Below are 19,292 nucleotides of genomic sequence, written 5' to 3' on the forward strand. Positions count from 1 at the left end.
GGACAGGAACTGAACACAGTGTTCCATGCAGGGAGCAGAGCAGCGCAGAACCTTAGACCAGCAGGAATTTGACTGTACTTTGGTACCCAGCCTTGAGCAATTATTCTCCTTCTGCTCATTAGTATGCAGCTGGCCTATAGATAGTGCAAACAGCAAAAGTCAAATTATGATTTTTACATAAGATCTTTGGACTAACAAGTCATCCTCCTGGCTGGTGCTTTCAAAACCAGGCGCATGTAGGATTTACTTCTCAAATAAATATTCACCCTCTGAATTTAATTGGTGTGTTCTTTTTTTTCCCAAAGCCAATTTTATGAAGAGAATCTTTTCTGTCTATACTCACAGCAACTAAGTTGGGTTTGCTGCTGCTGAGCCCTCAGGCCAAGGGCTTTTAGTAACTCACCCTTCATTCTCAGAACCCAGAGGTGGGGGTGGCAGAGAAGCTCAGCCATGGAGGAGGGGCCGGGGTGTTTCTCAGATCTTTTGTCCATGCAGATGAGTCTGAAATCCATAAGGAACAGAGCAACAGCTGGAAGTGGGCAAAACCTTTGTGAGGCAGGGACTTAGCCGCCTCTTAAGGGAAGGCTGTACATGAGGGCAGCAGGCTCGGTGGCCTGTCCTGCCAGCCTGCAGCATCTTCTTCTCATTAATCTCAACACTGACTGGTGTGGTGACAGAGAAGGCCAGTTCTGCTGACATTTTCAAGGCTTCCTAAACACACAGGCAATAATGGATGCTGGGGAAGCAGAACCCAGCTCGTCTTGGAAAGCCAATATGACTCTCTTTCATCTCCCCCTGTGCCGCCCTGCCAAGCACCTTCGCAGACCTCCCTGAATACCAAGCAGGCTACAAGGGGCTGAGGACATGTTGGTATACATAGCAAGTACGCGCAGCTCATCATATTCATGTTTAAAGAAATGCAAGTTTTAATGGACAATTTTGAGAGCTCTGTGGTTAGAAGTAGCGTCACCGTCTTCCATCTATTGAAGCGATGCATACCAAAGACAGAGTTATTTTAGATGTTTTATGAAACTCAGACTCACAGTCTGAGAACTATTAATTGTTTCAATCAAAATAAGAAATGGGCTCTTTGAAGCCTAAGCCCTATGGTTTTTTTTCTTATAAAAAATTTGGTTTTTATTTGTAAATCATCTTCAAATGACCAGTAAAGATTGTATATTTGCATTGTACAAGACAATGCTTTGATAAATGTATATATTATGAAATGGCTGAAACAAGAAATTTACCAAATATATTACTTCACCTTATTGTTTTTCTGTGCAGAGAAAGCTTAAAACCAATCAACTATCATAATACCTCTTTATGAATTTTTAAAATTTTGTCATGAGATAAGTATATATCATGTAACATCTTCAAATCAAGCATATTTTAGTGATGCTTCACACACACACACACACATGACCTCCCCCACATCCCTGCTACTCCATCTCACATGCAGCCTCTGCCCACACCGTGGTCTTTTTTACTCCTTCGTGTCCAGTGCATCCTTTCTACCACTCCCAACCTTTCTCATCATCTGCCACTGCCTTGTCTTGGTCTGCTTCACCCACACTTGCACATGCTTGTGTAAAAACCTGAAGACATTATAGACCAGGATACGCAGATGAGGGAAAATGTCTGTGTTTTGTCTTCCTGGGTTGCCCTGGTATTTCACACTGATTTTCCATTAGCTGTTCCTCTGTGATACTGTGTATTCTCTGTTTCTGATTGCAGTACCACGCCTCTGGCATATGAGCAAGGAGAAGGCATCTAAAGCAGACTATCACGTGATTTCCCTCCTTCCGTTGCCTGTAGATTTGAGGGTTAGTTTTTCCCTTTTCATACTAAAAATTCATTAAAAAAGTTGTTCGACCAGAATGTATTAAACGCCTCCAACCTGCGGAAGCCCTGGTGCTCTGAGATCAGAGGTAGGAGATTTAGATAAAGTGGGAACGAATGTGTGCTTGGGGAGCATGTGGAACGCATCGGGGAGAATGCTGGCACCAGGCCCTGTGCTCACAACCACTGGCCTAGATCCGTCTGACCATGTGTAAAATGAGAGTAAGAGCTCTCTCAAACAGAATCATGGCAGGCCATGTGAAAAATGGAGGCTCCAAAATGCCCAGAACAAAATGTAGAGCCAGGAAAGCTCCACTTCCACATTTCCACTCGAATCTCTCTTTCGTTTTAATTTTCGAAAATAACAGTTCCTCCCAGACATACATAACCAAGTGAAGGTTAAGAACACAAGAGTTTTCCCCAGGTTTGCGGGGAGAGATGGTGTTCTGTCCTGTCCTTCTAAGCAGCAAAATGACATTCACAGTGGGGAGTGAGGCTCAGAGGGTAGAGCTCAGACACAGTGTGCTTAGAGCCCTCCTGTGGAGCCCCAGAACCAAACTAACTGGGCACAATGGTTTATAGCTTTCATCCTAGAACTCAGGTAGTAGGAACAGGAAGATTAGAAGTCCAAGGTCATTTTCAGCTACATAGAGAGCTCCAGATCAGCTCCAGCAACATGAGACCATATTAAAGGACCATCCTAGATAGACTCAAGTTTACTTACATGTGATTCCTACTGAGACTCCATCATCACCAAAACAACAAAAGGACTGTAAAACGTTTAAACCTTGATCCGGATTTATTTTTTAACTCATTTGCTCACTTTGCAAACATTTAACAATTGGGTAAAACTGATATTTGAAAAATATATGTTTTAAAATCTCCATCCCCATTTGTATTCTATGTATTTAGTTCTATTTTCGGTTTTAAGAACTGTCCAGAAGAGTACTGAGCCACCTCCTTTCTGATCACAGCAGGCACCATGTCAGTCCTGTGGCCTTCACCCTCCCTGTGTTGCCATGAACTTGCCTCCATGTCCTTTCTAGTCGTTTGCATGATCAACCCCCAGTCTGGCCTATTTATGGAGAAATACTGCTGGTACCTAACTCTCATGAAGTTCTGGAACCTGAAGGCTTTTTTGTTTGCTAGTTTTCAGTCCCGTCTTGGGAAAAAAGGCCCACGTGTTGCTACTACCCCGACATTACATATGAGGAAACAGGCTGGAGCAGTGTGATAACCTGTCAGCATTCCTGAGCCTCTCACACACCCTCCATGCTAAGTGTAGGAGCCAGCCATGATAAGCTAAATATGAACAGATCACCCAAAGGAAGTTTTTTTACTTCCAACCCTTATCACCTGCCAGAGTAGGACTGAGCCATCAATAAATTGAATAGAGGCCTGAGTCTCAGTAGCTTACACTGAAACAATATCTGGTTGCAGGAAGAACCACAAACTGAGATTACCCAAACACCACCCAAAAACACACCATCAAAAGAAAATGCCTAACATTCCAACCACTATAGATAGGACCACCTGCCAGCACATACTCACCAGGACACCCCTAGATAAATGTCAGCCAATCAGGGCTTCTGAACCTCAGAAACCTCTTACCCCCACCATTACTACTATAACAACCCAACCCTGACTGAGCTCAGGGCTCTCCATTTATTCCAATACGTTGAACATGCAGAGAGATCAAGTTTGCAAACTTGCATAAAATAAAGGCTTTTTTGCTTTTACATATGGGACTCGGTCTCCTTGTTGACTTCTGGGGGACTTCGTGGATTTGGGCGTAACAGTAAGGTCTCGGTTCTCACATCTTTCTGGTAATATAAAGGAGATAATGTCATCTTCATTTAACACATGAGATTTAACACAAAAAGAAAAATTAGCTTTTTCAGCAATGCTTTCTGTAAAGTTGGCTCACTTAGTTCCGGCACCAGTGAGCCAAGCCTCACTTTCTGATCAGAAAATAATACCAGCTCAATGTAAACACACATATATGCCAGGTTCCTAGTCTGTTTTGTCTAACTCTGAAAGTTATGCTGTGGGCTCTGCAAAGACATGGTTTTACTTTTCTGCCTCGGATCCCTAACAGTACGGCTGTGTTTCTCAAGAAATGTGAGCTGAATGAGTTTCGAGTACTTTCAAATTTTATTTTCTACTTTGGATGTTAGACACAAGGAGCAGAATAAAAACAAGAATGCCATTTTCAATGTGAGGATATTCCCACTTCTTCCTGTGGCCGACCGCACATTCTTGCTTCTCCAGACAGAAGAAAAGCTGCACCTTCAGTCACAGCAGGCCCAAAGCGGACCTCCAGGGTCTCCTGATGTGAGACAACCCCTCTCTCCAGGAGCTCCCTGTGAGTCTGCCCTCTTCCCTTGGCTCTGACACCACCTGTCCCAAGTAGCCAGCTGTCCCAAGTAGCCAGCTGACCAGTTAAGGCGATGGAAGGTATCTCCACAGTGGCCAGCTTGACCACAGAGACAACTAAAGACAGATGTCAATCTCTTTGCCGCCCCATTCAGAGAAAGGAGCCCAGGTCAAACCTTTATACTCAGCCACGTCTCCCAGATACAACACAACACTTTTTACAAGCTTCATATCTGCCTGTATTTATGGACCAGAGTGAAGGCCTCGTAACGATATTTTCATTTAGTCATACTCTTTCCTGTTCCCCCCTCCCTTTCTTACGGATAATCCCTACCCTATCCTGAAGTAGCCCTCCCTTTACAGCATGTCATTTTCAAGTATTTATATCTCTATATAAATGTACATGTATAATGTTATGCCCAAATCCACAAAGTTCCTCAAAAGTCAACACGGAGATCAAGTCCCATTGTAAAAGCAAAAGAGCCTTTATTTTATGCAAGTTTGCAAACTCAGTCTCTCTGCATGTTCAACATTTTGGAATAAACGGAGATCCCTGAGCTCAGTCAGAGTTGGGTTTTTATAGTAGTAAAGGTGGAGGTGAGGGTTTTCTGAGGAAATATATTTTTAAACCATTAGTTAATATTTTTAATGCTTTTACTTTTTAATATAGCTTTTACGTTATAGTTATTCTCCCATTACAGAATTTTTTCCATTGTTATTTTATAACTTCAGTTTTGTGTCTGTTGTGAATCTCAGTGTAAACACCTGACACACAGGTGGTCCTAGACTACCCTGTACAACAACTTCCAAAAGATTGAGATTTACAGGCCTGGGCACTGGTCCAAGCCCTCTATCAAATTGCTTAGGTCATTGTCTTCTGCATCACAAGAGATGAACAATTCTGTTTCTGGTTAGCTTTTGGTACCTATGGCTCTGACCCTGATTTTTAGCTTTTTATTTTAAGTTTAAATATTAACAATATAAAACATTTTATATCACAAATGTCTCACAGTCTTATAAATTTATTTAAATTTTTTAAAAAATTAAAATCTCCTAAATGTCCTTCTGCAATATTAAAAATAAAGTACTTTTTTGGTCCCCCCCTCAACAGCATATACATAGCCAGTCCTTTAGATCTCAGCCTGCTCCATTTCACTGTAGCTGGTACTTCTGGTGACTATCACCTGGCACTGGCATTTTTAAAATTATTAAGGGCCATTATTGCAACTGCACATTCTTTGTGAGTCTAGTCCTGCCCTACATTTGTAAACCTCGGCTGCTTTTTATGATGCCTTTATATCTTTTTAACCATTATTATCTGGGTGACTCTTAAATTAACAAAATTTAGCTGGCAGAATAAGGTACATTTTTGAGTATAAAAGCATTGAGGTGTAGCTTTAATACTTCAAATTATATGTGTGTGTTAATATATATATTAAACCTTGTTTTTAGAAAGGGACATGAGTCATCATGCAAAATGATATTCCAGCCCAAACTATCCTGAAGATTTGTAGGCCCACTCCACGTGGTCACCTGTAATCAAGATGGCAGTGAAGTTGTGTGGCATCCATTTTTTTAAACTCTAGCAAAATGGCAATCCAAAATTTAAAATGGAATTATGCTTTTTGTTTTTTTTTAAATTACCCATACATAGATTTTAAGTAAATAAAATATGGGTCTAACAAAGGAAGAGCTATAATCCAATTCTGGAACCAGCTTTTTAATTTAAAAAAAAGCACACATAATCCCTGGCTTATGTGTGCTAAGTACATGTTCTACCACAGAGCTATACCCCCAATGTATTTTGATAGATGTTAAGTTGTTAAATATTGCAAAGAAATTAATGATATGCAGGAAGGGAATTCTTATTGAAATAACCTTATCAGGCTTTTTCCCCTGTATCAATCAAGCCTTTCTCCAAGCTTGTGTCAATGCTTACCTACAAAGAAAGCCAAATTACCACAAAGTAAAAATGGTATGCCGCTTTTGAAGACAGTGTACTGCTTAGCATTTAGTGTCTCCCTTACAGCTGAGCACCTTCTCAGTTGTTTCCCCCACCTTTTTAGACCATGTCTGTGGCCCATTTTCCAAGTTTGGTAGAGAAATGTTAAGTGCTGTAGGAAACTGATGTTCTTGCAAGCAAGCATTGTACCAGCCTTTAAAGCAGTGAATTTATACACTCATGGACATTAGTCTCAATAAACTTTGGTTTTGTAAAATAAATAAATAAATAAAGCATATGGCAGCTTTAACATTAATCTGTACCAAAAAGTTATCTGAATGTCTGTTAACCCAAATTCAGTAACCAGAGCTCAGTGATAAATTTCTGAAGTTAGGCCCGTAAATGTGGCCATAGCAGAGATAGCAAAAATAGCCAGACCATTTCTGTCTCAGCTCCATGCTTGCAAGAAAACTTATATAAACAAACTTTTTAACAAAACAAGCATCTTCAGTATTTGCATGCATGAGAAACCACAGTAAACATAGTTTGAATCCCCTTCTGACCTTTTATAACCTTTATATATCTTTAATCCATTTTTTCTCTCTTTATTCCTTCAGTTTCCCACCTTCTCCCTTGCTTTCCAGACGACATACCAAAATCCCTCTTGTTTTTTAGACAAAATTCCAAAATATCTCTGACTTTTTAGACAACATAAAAACTCTTACCGAAGTCTTTCTTGTAGTTTCCCTCAGTGGTGTATGATAGGTTGTATATACTATAACAAAAAAACTTTTAAATTTACATCACATAATATCCTGTACCAGCATGAAACATTTGAGACCAACAGTAGCTTTATTTTCATAAATTAACCAATAATAATTTGTAACTAGCTCCTATAAATGATGAAAGATATTTATAATACATTGGATCTGAATGATCAAAGCAGATCTGGTGGAGGGTAATCTGGCTATAGTGCCACAGCAAGGCCATTGCAGAAACACCTATAGCCAGAGTCCTTGACCTGCGGAGCCAGACATTGGTCAGGTTTGATCAGAAGTTGGGGCACGCAACTCTGTCTACAGAAATGAGACTGCTACCCATGTGGCTCACCAGAGGGAACCACCCTCTGCAGAAGGGTCCTGGGGATGTCTACTCCAGGCACCCCGACTGTGATCTTCTCGCTCATCCACAGATCATCTACAGGCACTTAAGATACCTGGGTGTGCTCACAGAAAGATATGAGACATGAGACACAGACATGAGACATGAGACATGAAGTGAAACACAGAAAACTTACTGACATAAAACAAAACACAGAAAACTTACCAGCCGGTTGAAGGCTCCATAGATGGAAGTCCCAGGGGGCTTGGGGGATCCTGGATGAGCCCTGAAATGTTATGCCCAAATCTATGAAGCCAACAAAGAGACCCAGTCCCATATGTAAAAGCAAAGAGCCTTTATTTAATGCAAGGTTGCAAACTCAGTCTCTCCTCATGTCCCATGTATTGGAATAAACAGAGAGCTCCGAGCTCAATCAGAGTTGGGTTTTCATAGTAGTAAAGATAGGGGTGAGGGGTTTCTGAGGTTCAGAACCCCTGATTGGCTGACATTTGTCTGGGGGTGTCCTGATGGGTGTATGCTGACGGGTGGTCTTATCTATAGCAGTTGGAATGTTAGGCATTTCCTTTGGATGGTGTGTTTTTGGGTGGTGCTTGGGTAATCTCAGTTTGCGGTTCTTCCTGCAACCAGGTATTGCTTCAGGGTAAACTACTGAGACTCAGGCCTCTATTAAATTTATTGATGGCTGAGTCCTACTCTGGCAGGTGATAATGGTTGGAAGTAAAGAACTTCCTTTTTGTGATTTGTTCTTATTTAGTTTATCACAGCTGGCTCCTACATATAATTCCAGTTCTCCTTATGAGAGAAAATGTGAGATTGATCTTTCTGAGTCTCCCTTATTGTCCTAATCAATCATGATCTCCAGTTTCATATATTTTCCTACAAATGACACAATTTCATTCTTTTTTATGGTTGAATAAAATCTCATAACGTACATACAGGACATCCTCTTTTTCCTTTGGTCTGTTGAAGGGGTGTACAAGGGTTGTTACAAGGGTGTACAAGAAACAATGGTGGGTGTGCAAGTGATTTCAATATTTTCCATTTAGACTCTCACACACAGTTTTTATCCTTGGACAGTAAGGTTCAAAGAGTGTCAGTTGAATGGAGCTGTGTGGTAATTTCTAGGCATTATCAATCCTGCTTTAGAATCTGGAAAGGGCAGGAGCAAGGGTGAGTGGATAAGTGGACACAAATACGTAATTAGGCTGTGAGTCCCAAATCCATGAAGTTCCCCAAAAGCCAACAAGAAGACCAAGTCACTTATGTAAACAGCAAAGAGCCTTTATTTTATGTAAGTATGCAAACTTGGTCTCTCCACATGTCCAATGTATTGGAATAAACAGAGATCCCCAAACTCAGAGTTGGGATTTTAAAGATGTAAAGGTTGGGGTGAGGGGTTTCTGAGGTTCAGGACCCCTAATTGGCTGACATTTATCTAGGGGTGTCCTGGTGGGTGTGTGCTGGCAGGTGGTCCTATCTACAGTGGTTGGAATGTTAGGCATTTTCTTTTGATGGTGTGTTTTTGGGTGGTGCTCAAGTAATCTCAGTTTGTGATTCTTCCTGCAACCGGGTATTTCTTCAGGGTAAACTACTGAGACTCAGGTCTCTATTAAACTTATCGATAGCTGAGTTCTACTCTGACAGGTGAAATTGATTGGAAGTAAAGAACTTCCTTTGGGTGATTTGTTCATATTTAGCTTATCATGGCTGGCTCCTACAAGGTCACAATGACAGGGTGTGCTGGTGAACAATCTCAGATGATTTTGTTATGCAACTCAATATTTCGAGTGCTTCTAACCTACACCAGAGGAAAAGAGAAGATGGAACACAAATGGCCATGTCTGAGGGAAGGGAACGTGGCAGCCTGAGAACCTGGGATGGAGAAACGTTTTCAGCAAGCTGAGTCATACAGAATTTCTAAGCCTTATGTCTCTTCATTTCCTCACTCACCTCACTCCACAGATTCCATCATATCCCATAAAGTTTGGCTGTGCAAAAGGATGGTGCCAAGACTCTGGTTTACAACAAGAAACAGCCAAGTGGCTCGGCAGTGTCCTACAACAGGCCAACAGCGTGCTTTCTGGTGAAACAGTAAAAGTTATTCCCTGCACACCGATGGCAGCAGTTGATGATGGTTTAGTTGCAGTATACTTCTGTTCCTGAGGATTCAATTAACACAACATAGCTGTTCATACAAATTCTAGAATAGGGATCATCAAATTTAGGTCAGCAGGTCAAATGTGGCATGAACAGCACTTTAGTAAATAAAGTTTTATAAGCACACAGCTGTGTTCTTTATTTGTATGTGTTTGGTTGTAACAGGAGGAGCATGCTGCTTTTCCTTCTGGCTGCCCAGGGTCCCAATCTGTTACAAGGAGAGGGGTCCCTTTGTTTGTCCTGGCCACCTGGGTATCTTACACCCAAAATAATCACACAGAAACTGTATTCATTTAATTACTGCCTGGCTCATTATCTCTAGCCTCTTATTGGCTAACTCTCACATCTTGATTTAACCCATTTCTAATAACCTGTATATCACTATGAGGTCATGGCTTACCGGGAAAGATTCAGCATGTCTGACCTGGTATCTCTATGACAGCTCTCTGTCTTCTTCCTCCCATAATTCAGATCTGTCTTCTCCACATACCTAAGTTCTGCCCTATCAGGAAAAGCAGTTTCTTTATCAATTAACCAATGAAAGCAACACATAAACAGAAGAACCTCCTACACCATTTGGTGACTGTCTTCGTTTGAAGACAATCAAACCTGAGTAGTTGTTACAAAGGTGTAGGTGTTAGGTCTCAAACCCTGGACTAACATGCTAAGTAATGGAGGAGGTGCCTATTTAAGACATCAAAGCAGACCTGGCCTCCAGGTTCTCCTGGTATTTTTCATTCCCTACTTGTTACAAGACATGACTGGTTTACCCCACTCCTTGCCCTAAGCTTCTCCAGGCCAGAGGCTGGGCTGCCCTTCCCCCAACTTTCCTTCCCTTCATATAATCCAGCTATTTTGGCTATGACAATCTTCTTTCTTTCCCTCTTTCTTTCCCTCTTTCTTTCTTTCTTTCTTTCTTTCTTTCTTTCTTTCTTTCTTTCTTCCTTTCTTTCTTTCTTTCTTTCTGTCGTCCTTCCTTCCTTCTTTCCTTCCTTCCTTCCCTTCTTTTGCTCTTTCTTTCTTTTACCCTGTTACCATCCTGGCCTCTTGACTTCTGACTATCCCCTCTCACCTCTCCCTTCTACCCCAAATATCTCAGATCAGGGTCATGTTCATTCTTGTCCCTTCCAGATGTCTCTGACTATGCCTTTTCATATGATAAACCTTCTGCTCCACCATACCCAGGAGCAGTCATGTCCTCCTTTTTTATTTTTATTTTTTCATTAACCAAGAAGCTAGGTATTTTTACTTCCAGGCTTTTTGCAGAAGATGTCTGTCAACTCCCAGTTTGGAAGCTCATTTTGTTAGTCGGACATTTTTTCTTGCTGTGACAAGATACCTGGCACAAACTTCTTGAGGAAATTTTTGATTTTGTCTTCTGGTCTGACATCCATTAGTCTTTGCCCTCAATGAGACAGAATATCAGGCTGGGTGGTAGCAAGAGCTTGTGGCAGAGGCTGCATACCTCATGGTGGGCAGACGTAAAGAGAGCACATGCGCTGTAGGCTTGTCCTTTCTATCCTTCCGTTCTACCCAGGCGCCACCAAGCAGGATGTGCTCTCCACATTTGAGGTAGGTCGTCCCTTTGTCAGTTATCTCTGAAAGAGTTTCTTCTGGATGCACCAGGCACACCAGCACACTGCTGTGCTCCATAGGTGTTCTGCCAGCTAGAAATGATGTTGATCAAAGGTCATGCGCATTTGATACAGTTCCAGGGAAGTCACTGTATTCTCACCTGTCTTTTCTGAGGTTCTCAATAACTGTGAAATTGTTTCTGCCAGAACATTGAGGTTAACAAAAAAAAGTCATAGGTTGAGGAATTGACAGTCAAATACGGCTTTGGGTTTTGTTTTGTTTTCTGAGGCGGTGTCTTCTATAAGCTGTTCTAGGGACAGAGTCATCCCGTCACGTTCATAACAAGAATAGTTCTCAAGGTCAAACTGTGGGTCTAAAAATGTGTAAAAGCAACTTGTGTGTAATTTGGGGACTGCCTTAGGCTTGAAATGATTGTCTTACCAGATCGGTAGCCCTTCACTCTTCACCCCTCCTTCAGCAATTTTAACTGTCTGCAAAAACATGAAAGGTGAATTTCCCTCTTCTACTTCTAGGATGGAAGCTACTTGCAAACAGAGGTTTTGTTCAGCTTACTTCAGTAGCCCAGAGGAAAGCTGCACTCTTCAAACTTAAGTCCACAATTCTGCTCTGATAGCTACTTTTATGTTAAACTCACACATGCTAGAGCCTTTGGGAGCAGGGACTCTTTGTTGAAGAAACAGCACCCTAAAATTGCCTGTCAGCAAGTTTGTAGAGTTTTTTCTTAAGTAGCAATTGATTAAGTTGGGCCTAATTCCCTGAAAGAAAGCAGGCCAAGCAAGCCATGGAGAACGAGACTTTGTAAGCAGCTCCCCTCTGCAGCCTCTGCATCAGCTCCTGCCTCCAGGTTCCAGACTTGAGTTTCTTCCCTGACTTCCCTGGGGAGATGGACTTTGATGTAAGGCAAATACACCCTTTCTTCCCCTGGTACTCCCCAACAATAGAAACCATAGCTAAGATACGTTTGTATCTTTTTGTCTTAAAATATAAAATCCTGACATAGGGGAGGCATGCAGCAAAAATGCCTTTGCTGGTTTACCAATAGCAGAAAAATTCCTTCCTGAACTTTGCAATCTAGAATCAAAGGTGTTCTGTTTTTACAATATATTGTTTTGTGAATTGTCACGGTCTCCCTTTGGGGTGCTTAGATGAATAAACTGGGAATGACGCCCGGCAAAGTCTGGGGAAGGAGATGCCATCAAAAAAGTTTGTAATTACTTACCACCACCACCAAATGAACAGTTTCTCAATAGGCCCTTCCAAGTGTTCATGGATTGCTACATCCTGCCCCCTACTGGTGGAGAGAACTAATGACATGCAGTGGTGAACAAAATCACCTGAAACAGAATTTCTATTTCATAGAGCAAATTTCTTCCTCTAGCTGCTTCCCACCGTCCTTTTCATTTCGACTTAGGAAATAAATTGCAACCAGGAAAATGACCGTAAGATGTCGTCCACGGAAGGTGAGGGCGGTAAGCCAGCAGGTGTCTGCAGCGTGAGTAATCCTTTATCTTTCTTGAGTTTCTTTAAAACTTTTTTTCTACGTTTATCTACTTACACACAGACAGATGAGCACACACACAGAGGTCAGAACAGCTTTTAAAGGTTGGGTCCTCCTCCCCTCCAACCATTCTGGCCCTGGGATTAAACACAGAGCATTAGACTTGGTGGCACTCATGCACACACACACACTCCTGCCCCGCACACCCCGTGCCATCTTGCTTCCCTGTTAATCTATTTTTAAAGTGTGTGTTTAAAATAATTAACTCTCTAAATTCCCAGGACCTGACATTCTCTCAAATAATGCTACTGTAGAGGTTAAATTGTCCCTCTGAAAATTAAACAACTGAAAGTTAGAAGTAAAGTTTTCATTTCATTTTTATTTTAATTTATTTTGACTTGATTTATCTTAGTTCTTAACTCATGCAGTAAACCCCAGGTATAAAGTATAAACATTGAAGGGACTCTAGGCAGCCCAAGTGTGGCAAACATGGCTCTGGAAGGTCCTGCCCTTCCCTCATTCCCTCTGTCTTGCTAAAAATAATTAATATAAAATAAATAAATAAAATTTATATTGCATTCCTAAGCTAGTCAACCAGATCCGTTCCCTTATTTTGCCACTTCCTCCTCCTGAGGCTGACTACCAAGGTTCAGTTATCAAAATGTTCAAGTGCAGCAATCAAAAGCCCCTTCTTGGCTGCCCTAATTACCTGTCCAATAAAAATGAAACTCCACAAGTTTACACAGGCTTTCCACTTTTACCTTTATAAGCTGCCATTGTGGTATAGGCCACATCGGTCTCCTCTATCAAGAGGCAGCCATTTGACATTCTGGGACAAATATCTATCCCCCCACTCCCTTGCTCCTCCCCCCCTTGCCCTCATCCTCTATCTCTTGTTTTTATCTCCTATTTCCTGCCCTTTGTCCCTCTGGGGCAGGTAAATCTCCTCCGTGTTGAAAACTTAGTCTTGGGGTGTCCTGAGCTGATACTGGTCCCTTCTAATATAATTGAATACAGCCTCTGCTTTTAGAAGTGCTTATCTTGTAAAACCCTTTTATGATGAATTACATCAGAGCCTGACTTATTAATTTGGGCTCATTTGTCCTTTTTGATTCTAGGACTCACTCCAGGGGGCGCTAGACGAGAGAACTTATGTCCTGAGAATAAAAGCAAACCAACTCTGCCTGCCAGCCCCTGTGTTCATCCTACAAATCTTAGGGGATTCTGTTAAGAATGGACACTGCACATGTTGAAGTTGGGGATTCTGTTGAGAATGGGCACTGAGTATGCTGAATGAGCCGGCTGTGTGCCAACTTCTGAAAGCTCTTTCGTGGTCCTGCTTGAAAAGTCTAACGTGGCAAGACAGTTGAGAAGAGGTACCAGGGGAGGTGTCTTTGGTGCTTCCAATTCGTAACCCTATAAATCTTAGAAGCCTCTAAATCCCAGGCACACACAGTTTCACTTTGCAAGCACACAGGATTTTACCTTGTAAAGGACATATGGTGTCTTTAACATGAATAAGTTATTTTCGTTTTTCAGTTGCAAAATGAAGTCTGCCTTGTAATTTTTTTCTTTTCTTTTTTTTTTTTTTTGGAACACAGGGAATCTTTATTAGTAGCTCTTACTGAAGCCAAGGAAGAAGTCATATGTTTAGAAAATATACTCCAGAGTCAGGTTGCCTGGGTTTATATTTTGACTCAGTGTGACAGCCTGGACAAGCTATGTCACCACATCTGCTTCAGTTCCTTCATTTACAAATGGCGACGTCCGTACTGCCTACCTCACAGGGCAGATATGGAAGCAGAAGAAGGTCACACATAAAGTACATTTTAATAAAATTGCCGCATAGTAAACAGGTGAGGTTTTTAAACTTAGTAATCACGAAAACAATGAATCCAGCAGTTCAAAGAATCAATGCTAATGTAAATATAATAAACAAAATGACTGCATTTTCCATAAAGACAGATACAAAGGGTTCTTGTTTGTCAACTTGGTTAGATCTGGAATCAACTAAGAGACACACCTCGAAGAGGTTTCTGGAATGATTAAGTCCACCAGAATGGGCAGCACCTTCCAAGATAGGTCCATACATAAAGCAGGTCTGGTTTTGCCTGCCTGTCTTTGCTCCTGGCATGTAAGTGAATTCACCCAGTTATCAACACTGCCATCCTGGCTTCTTTGTCTTTACAGTGTGGACTAAAGACCAGAAACTCTCTAGGAAGCCTCCAGCCTTTTCCGCTAGGTTAGGACTCCTAAGGCATCCAACATTGTGTAGTGAGCGTCTACCAAGTCAATGACCTCTCCAGGATTCAGATGGCCAGTCCATTTCAAGGAAGCTTTTCTAATAAATCCACTTTGTGTGTGTGTGTGTGTGTGTGTGTGTGTATGATAGATATAGATAGAGTATAGATAGGTAGACGGATTATGATAATGATAGATATAGATAGATGATAGATGATTGATAGATAGATATACAGATATATGTTCATTCTACCAGTTCTGCTTCTTTGTAAAACCCTATTAAAAGTTCCCCACACACACCTTCGGAAGTTATAATACAAATTTAATAATGTTTCTCTTACTTGGTACTTTTCAAATAAAATTAGTCTTTTTCAGACAGTCCTCTAAATCTAAATATGTTAATATATTTAACTTAAAAATTGGAGAAACCAGTATTGTACACTGAACATATCCTCCCATCCAATTGCCTGCCACTTTTCTTTCCTCCCCTCTCTACCTCAGTCTGTCCCTTTCTTGCTCTAGACAATCTCCCTCCTACTTTTCTTGATGACACATGCAACTCAGATTGCTTCTATATCACCTGGTGACAGAGACAGAGAGTTCAGTGCTTGCTTCTTTACCCTCAAAGACACATCCCAGACTCCTGCTTCTTCTGTCTCCTTCAATTTAGTCTATTATGACTTTGTTTGTCATCATTTTTATTAATACATTTCAAGGAAATGGGCAAGATTCACGTTATAAATCAAGTAGGCTAACCTGAACTCAGCCTGTTTGGCAAACAACTCCAGAATAAGTTACTTGATATCCTGCTGTCATGTGCTCTTAAATTTGGTTTCTTCACTTTGGAAAAGCACACAGTGTAATATGATCTTCAATCTTCAGTGCAGAAACAGTTTAAATTAAAAACAAAACAAAAAACAAAAGCAAAAAAAACCCTACTTTTCCATATAATACTACTTTATAACTCATTGGTTTTTAACTACTTAATAAATGCATCTAAAAAGATATCTCAAAACACCAAATTGCTCATGTGATTTCTTGCTCTGTAGCACATACATGGGTTGAGAATGTAGTAGTAGCCATCTTTTCTGTAATCCCAGTAACTGAGAGTCTGAGTCAGGAGAATTTTCATTTAAGGGAGATGACATCTGTAGCCCACTGGCCTTCAGCCTGGAATAAATTGAAACCTAACTTGCCAGTGCTGTTCCAGCAACAACAGGGAATTGAGGATTGTTGAGAGCAGGCATTCTGCGCTGTCACTGCCTCTTCTTAGTGTGTAAAACAGCGGAACTCTGTATTTGTGTGTTTGTTTGTTTTCCTGCTATGCCTTCCCTGGGTGTCTCCATTCCATAGAAAGAACAGATTTCATATTAATACGTTCAACTTGTTGGAAAGGAGGTAACACATCCCAAGAAGCACCACCCATGAGACACAGATTGACGATTACTCCTAAAAGTAAAATTGGTACCAAACTATAAATGTCACAAAGTAGGCTGGGATCATATGAGCACGTGTGTGCATTAAAATCATGTCAGAAAAACTAGGCCTGAGAACATTTCAAGCAGGCCTGAAGAAGGTTGCAACATCTTCAACATGACTTCACAAAGATGAGGGCATCTGAAACTATTCAGTTAACATTTCTATTAGTTTGACATTTGATCAGTTTGCATGTGCACCAAGAGATAGAGAACCCCTGACTTTCCCAGCACCAGCAAATCAGCAGCATCTCCACTGTGGATGTTGCTGACTCTAATTGCCATGCACCAGCCTTCTGTTAGTCTGCTGGACCTGTTTCTGTACCTCACTGTTATGGTTTCTGTGTTCCTGTACCTTGCCTCTTCAGCTCAACTCAATGCTTACTCTCAGTTCACAACCTGGGATCCTGTGACTTGATTCTGGCAGGTCTCCAGCATCTCTCCAACAGGGTTCCTTATATAAATTTCATATCATGATGACTGTATCTACATCTCTATGAACCTGTTGTTGATACCTGCAGTAGGACTTCGTTGAATTCCTTGAACACCGCAGTGTAGTCACTTCAACTCTTTTGCAGCCCCTCTGTAACCTCTGCATACATAAAGATATGAAATTACTGTGTGATGTGCAGTCAGAGAGGTAATATTAATAAGTAAAATATGAATGAAGGAACTTGTGTTTGCCAATGCCAGATGTCAAGGGAAACTGAAACCCATTTGCATAGGCAACAAGATTTGCTATACAGTGAGTTCTCACATCGTGGAGACACAAACCAAACATGTTCTTCATTTTTGTTTTTTGACATAGTGATCTAACAATTACAGAGGGCTAGTTGTTCAGAACAAGTCCCCCTGTTTCCCAAAGATGTTTACAATTGTCTGTGGGAAAAAAAATGGGAATAAATCTGAAAATAGACTAAAAATCTCAAGACTTAAGCTTCAAAGCAAAAAAGGGAAAAAAAATGATGTGTTTAGCACCTGGAGGATGTCTCTGTGGTTTTGTGAATGTTTAATTGCTGGGAAGGGAATGCTTGGGCTGCAGCATTGTGATTATTTCTACAGTTCTCCAATTAGTCTCTAGGAAGTGCTTCGAATTTCAAAAGGGAGGCGGGAGCAGGAGATGTGGCTCAGAGACAAAGAGCATGCATCAATCCTTAACATCAAATTAGATTAGAGGTTCTAACCCCAAAATCCTCTGGACTCCACAGAACTGGGATAATCTTTGGGAAGGGTTGATCAACAGTGGTAATAAGATTCTTGGCAGAAAAAGAAACAGACATGATCCGCATGTTGTTGAATGTGCCCAAGACACAGAGTAGTCATGCCGACAGAAAGGAAGTTTTTGCTGTTTTAAGACAACATCTAATGTAGCTCAGGCTGACCTTAAACTCACAGCTGTGTCTATAAATAGTATAAAATATGAGTTGAAGACTCCTGTAATTCGTGAACACAGAGATATTTTCTTCTTTGCATTTTCAACAGGAGTCACTTTATGCTCCACCCTAGAGATCCCCACCATTCCAGCATTAATTCACCTCATTTCAATTCTTGTTTGCCCTGTTTCATTTGTGTTAAGTATTTTCTTCTTTGGCCAACAAACCTTTCTGCTGATGCAAATAGATTCCAATCAAACCAAATTAAAAGCTGCCCATGTTTAAAAGATGACAGTACTCCCAGGTGGCCCTGGAAAAACTTGGAGAGAGGAAGAGAGAGAAGGGGAGGCCACGGGTAACTTGGGGAACCACGTGTTCATTCTCTGCAGGCAGTTTAAATAGCCTGTGGGAGTGGTCTTGACCCTCCCTGGGGAGGGGTCACTGTTTGGTGGGCTTTCTCAGAGGTGGAGTTTGGACTGAGGCAGCTCCCAGGGGAGGGAGCTTATGCCAGGAGCTGGAGAGACGCCTCCAGCTAAATATTCCAGACTTTTTGTATAAAGGGGTGCAAAGGGAGCTGAGGTGATGCTTCCGACCAAACAATTTGCTTTTTAATGACTAATTTCTCCACCGTTGGGGGAAAATGGGTATCATTCTAAACCAACTAATCCTTTGCAAATAACTTTAAATTCTTGGAAACAGAACAAAGTTATAAAAATAAATGAATCAATCACTGATGAACTTTTGTACTGTATTGTTTGCCTTGCTGTCTTTGAACCACACTAAGGGTTCATTTTATATACATTCCTCTGTTTTAGTGTATGTGTGTGTCTGTGTGTGTGAGAGAGAGAGAGGAAGAGAGATGTACGTGTGCATGTGTGTGAGTCTATCTGCTCCCACCCTCCTGTTCTATATCATTCTCTATTTTATTTCTCCATGAAACAGGGTCTCTCACTGAACTTTAAAGTAGGCTGTCAGCTAGCAAGCTCCAAAAATTCTGTCTCTGACTGCCACCAAGTTCTGGAGTTACAACCAAGGCTGACTTTTTACATGGTTTGCTAGGATTTGAGCTCGGGTCCTCATGCTTGAATGACAACTATCTTTTACTTGCTATGCTGCCTCCCCAGGCCTTGATCTGCTTTTGTTTTCTTCCTTTTTAATTTTCTTTTTCTTTGAATCACCTTGTATTCATTTTCTTTGGGTGTAATTTCTTTTTCTCCAGTCTCCTTAAATATAGATTCTTTTTTTTTCACAAAATATAATCTAAATATAGTTTCCCTTCCTCCTACTCCTCTGTTGTGGGATGTCCTTATGTATATGTGTTGCTTTTATTTGTTAATGAATAAAGTTTGAAAGAGCCAATCAGATACTGCCAGTGTGAACCAGGAAGCTGTTTCTTAAAAGAGCTATGCCTCTGCTTACAGCCAGCAAACAGCCTGTCTGAAAGAAAATGCTGCTACCAATAAGCTGTACTTGGCTCCCATTTTTCTGGGTCTAGAAATTCTTTTCTTCAAAGCTTTCTTAGGCTTTATATAGATGTACATTGCCAAACATTGGGCACCATTAGATTGCAATTTTTTTCAAGGACACCCAGACCCAAATAATCACACAGAAACTATATTAATTACAGCACTGTTTGGACAATAGCATAGACATATTCCTAACTAGCTCTTACA

Source organism: Myodes glareolus, chromosome 13, assembly GCF_982192425.1.
Source record: "Myodes glareolus chromosome 13, mMyoGla1.1, whole genome shotgun sequence".
NCBI classification, from domain to species: Eukaryota; Metazoa; Chordata; class Mammalia; order Rodentia; family Cricetidae; genus Myodes; species Myodes glareolus.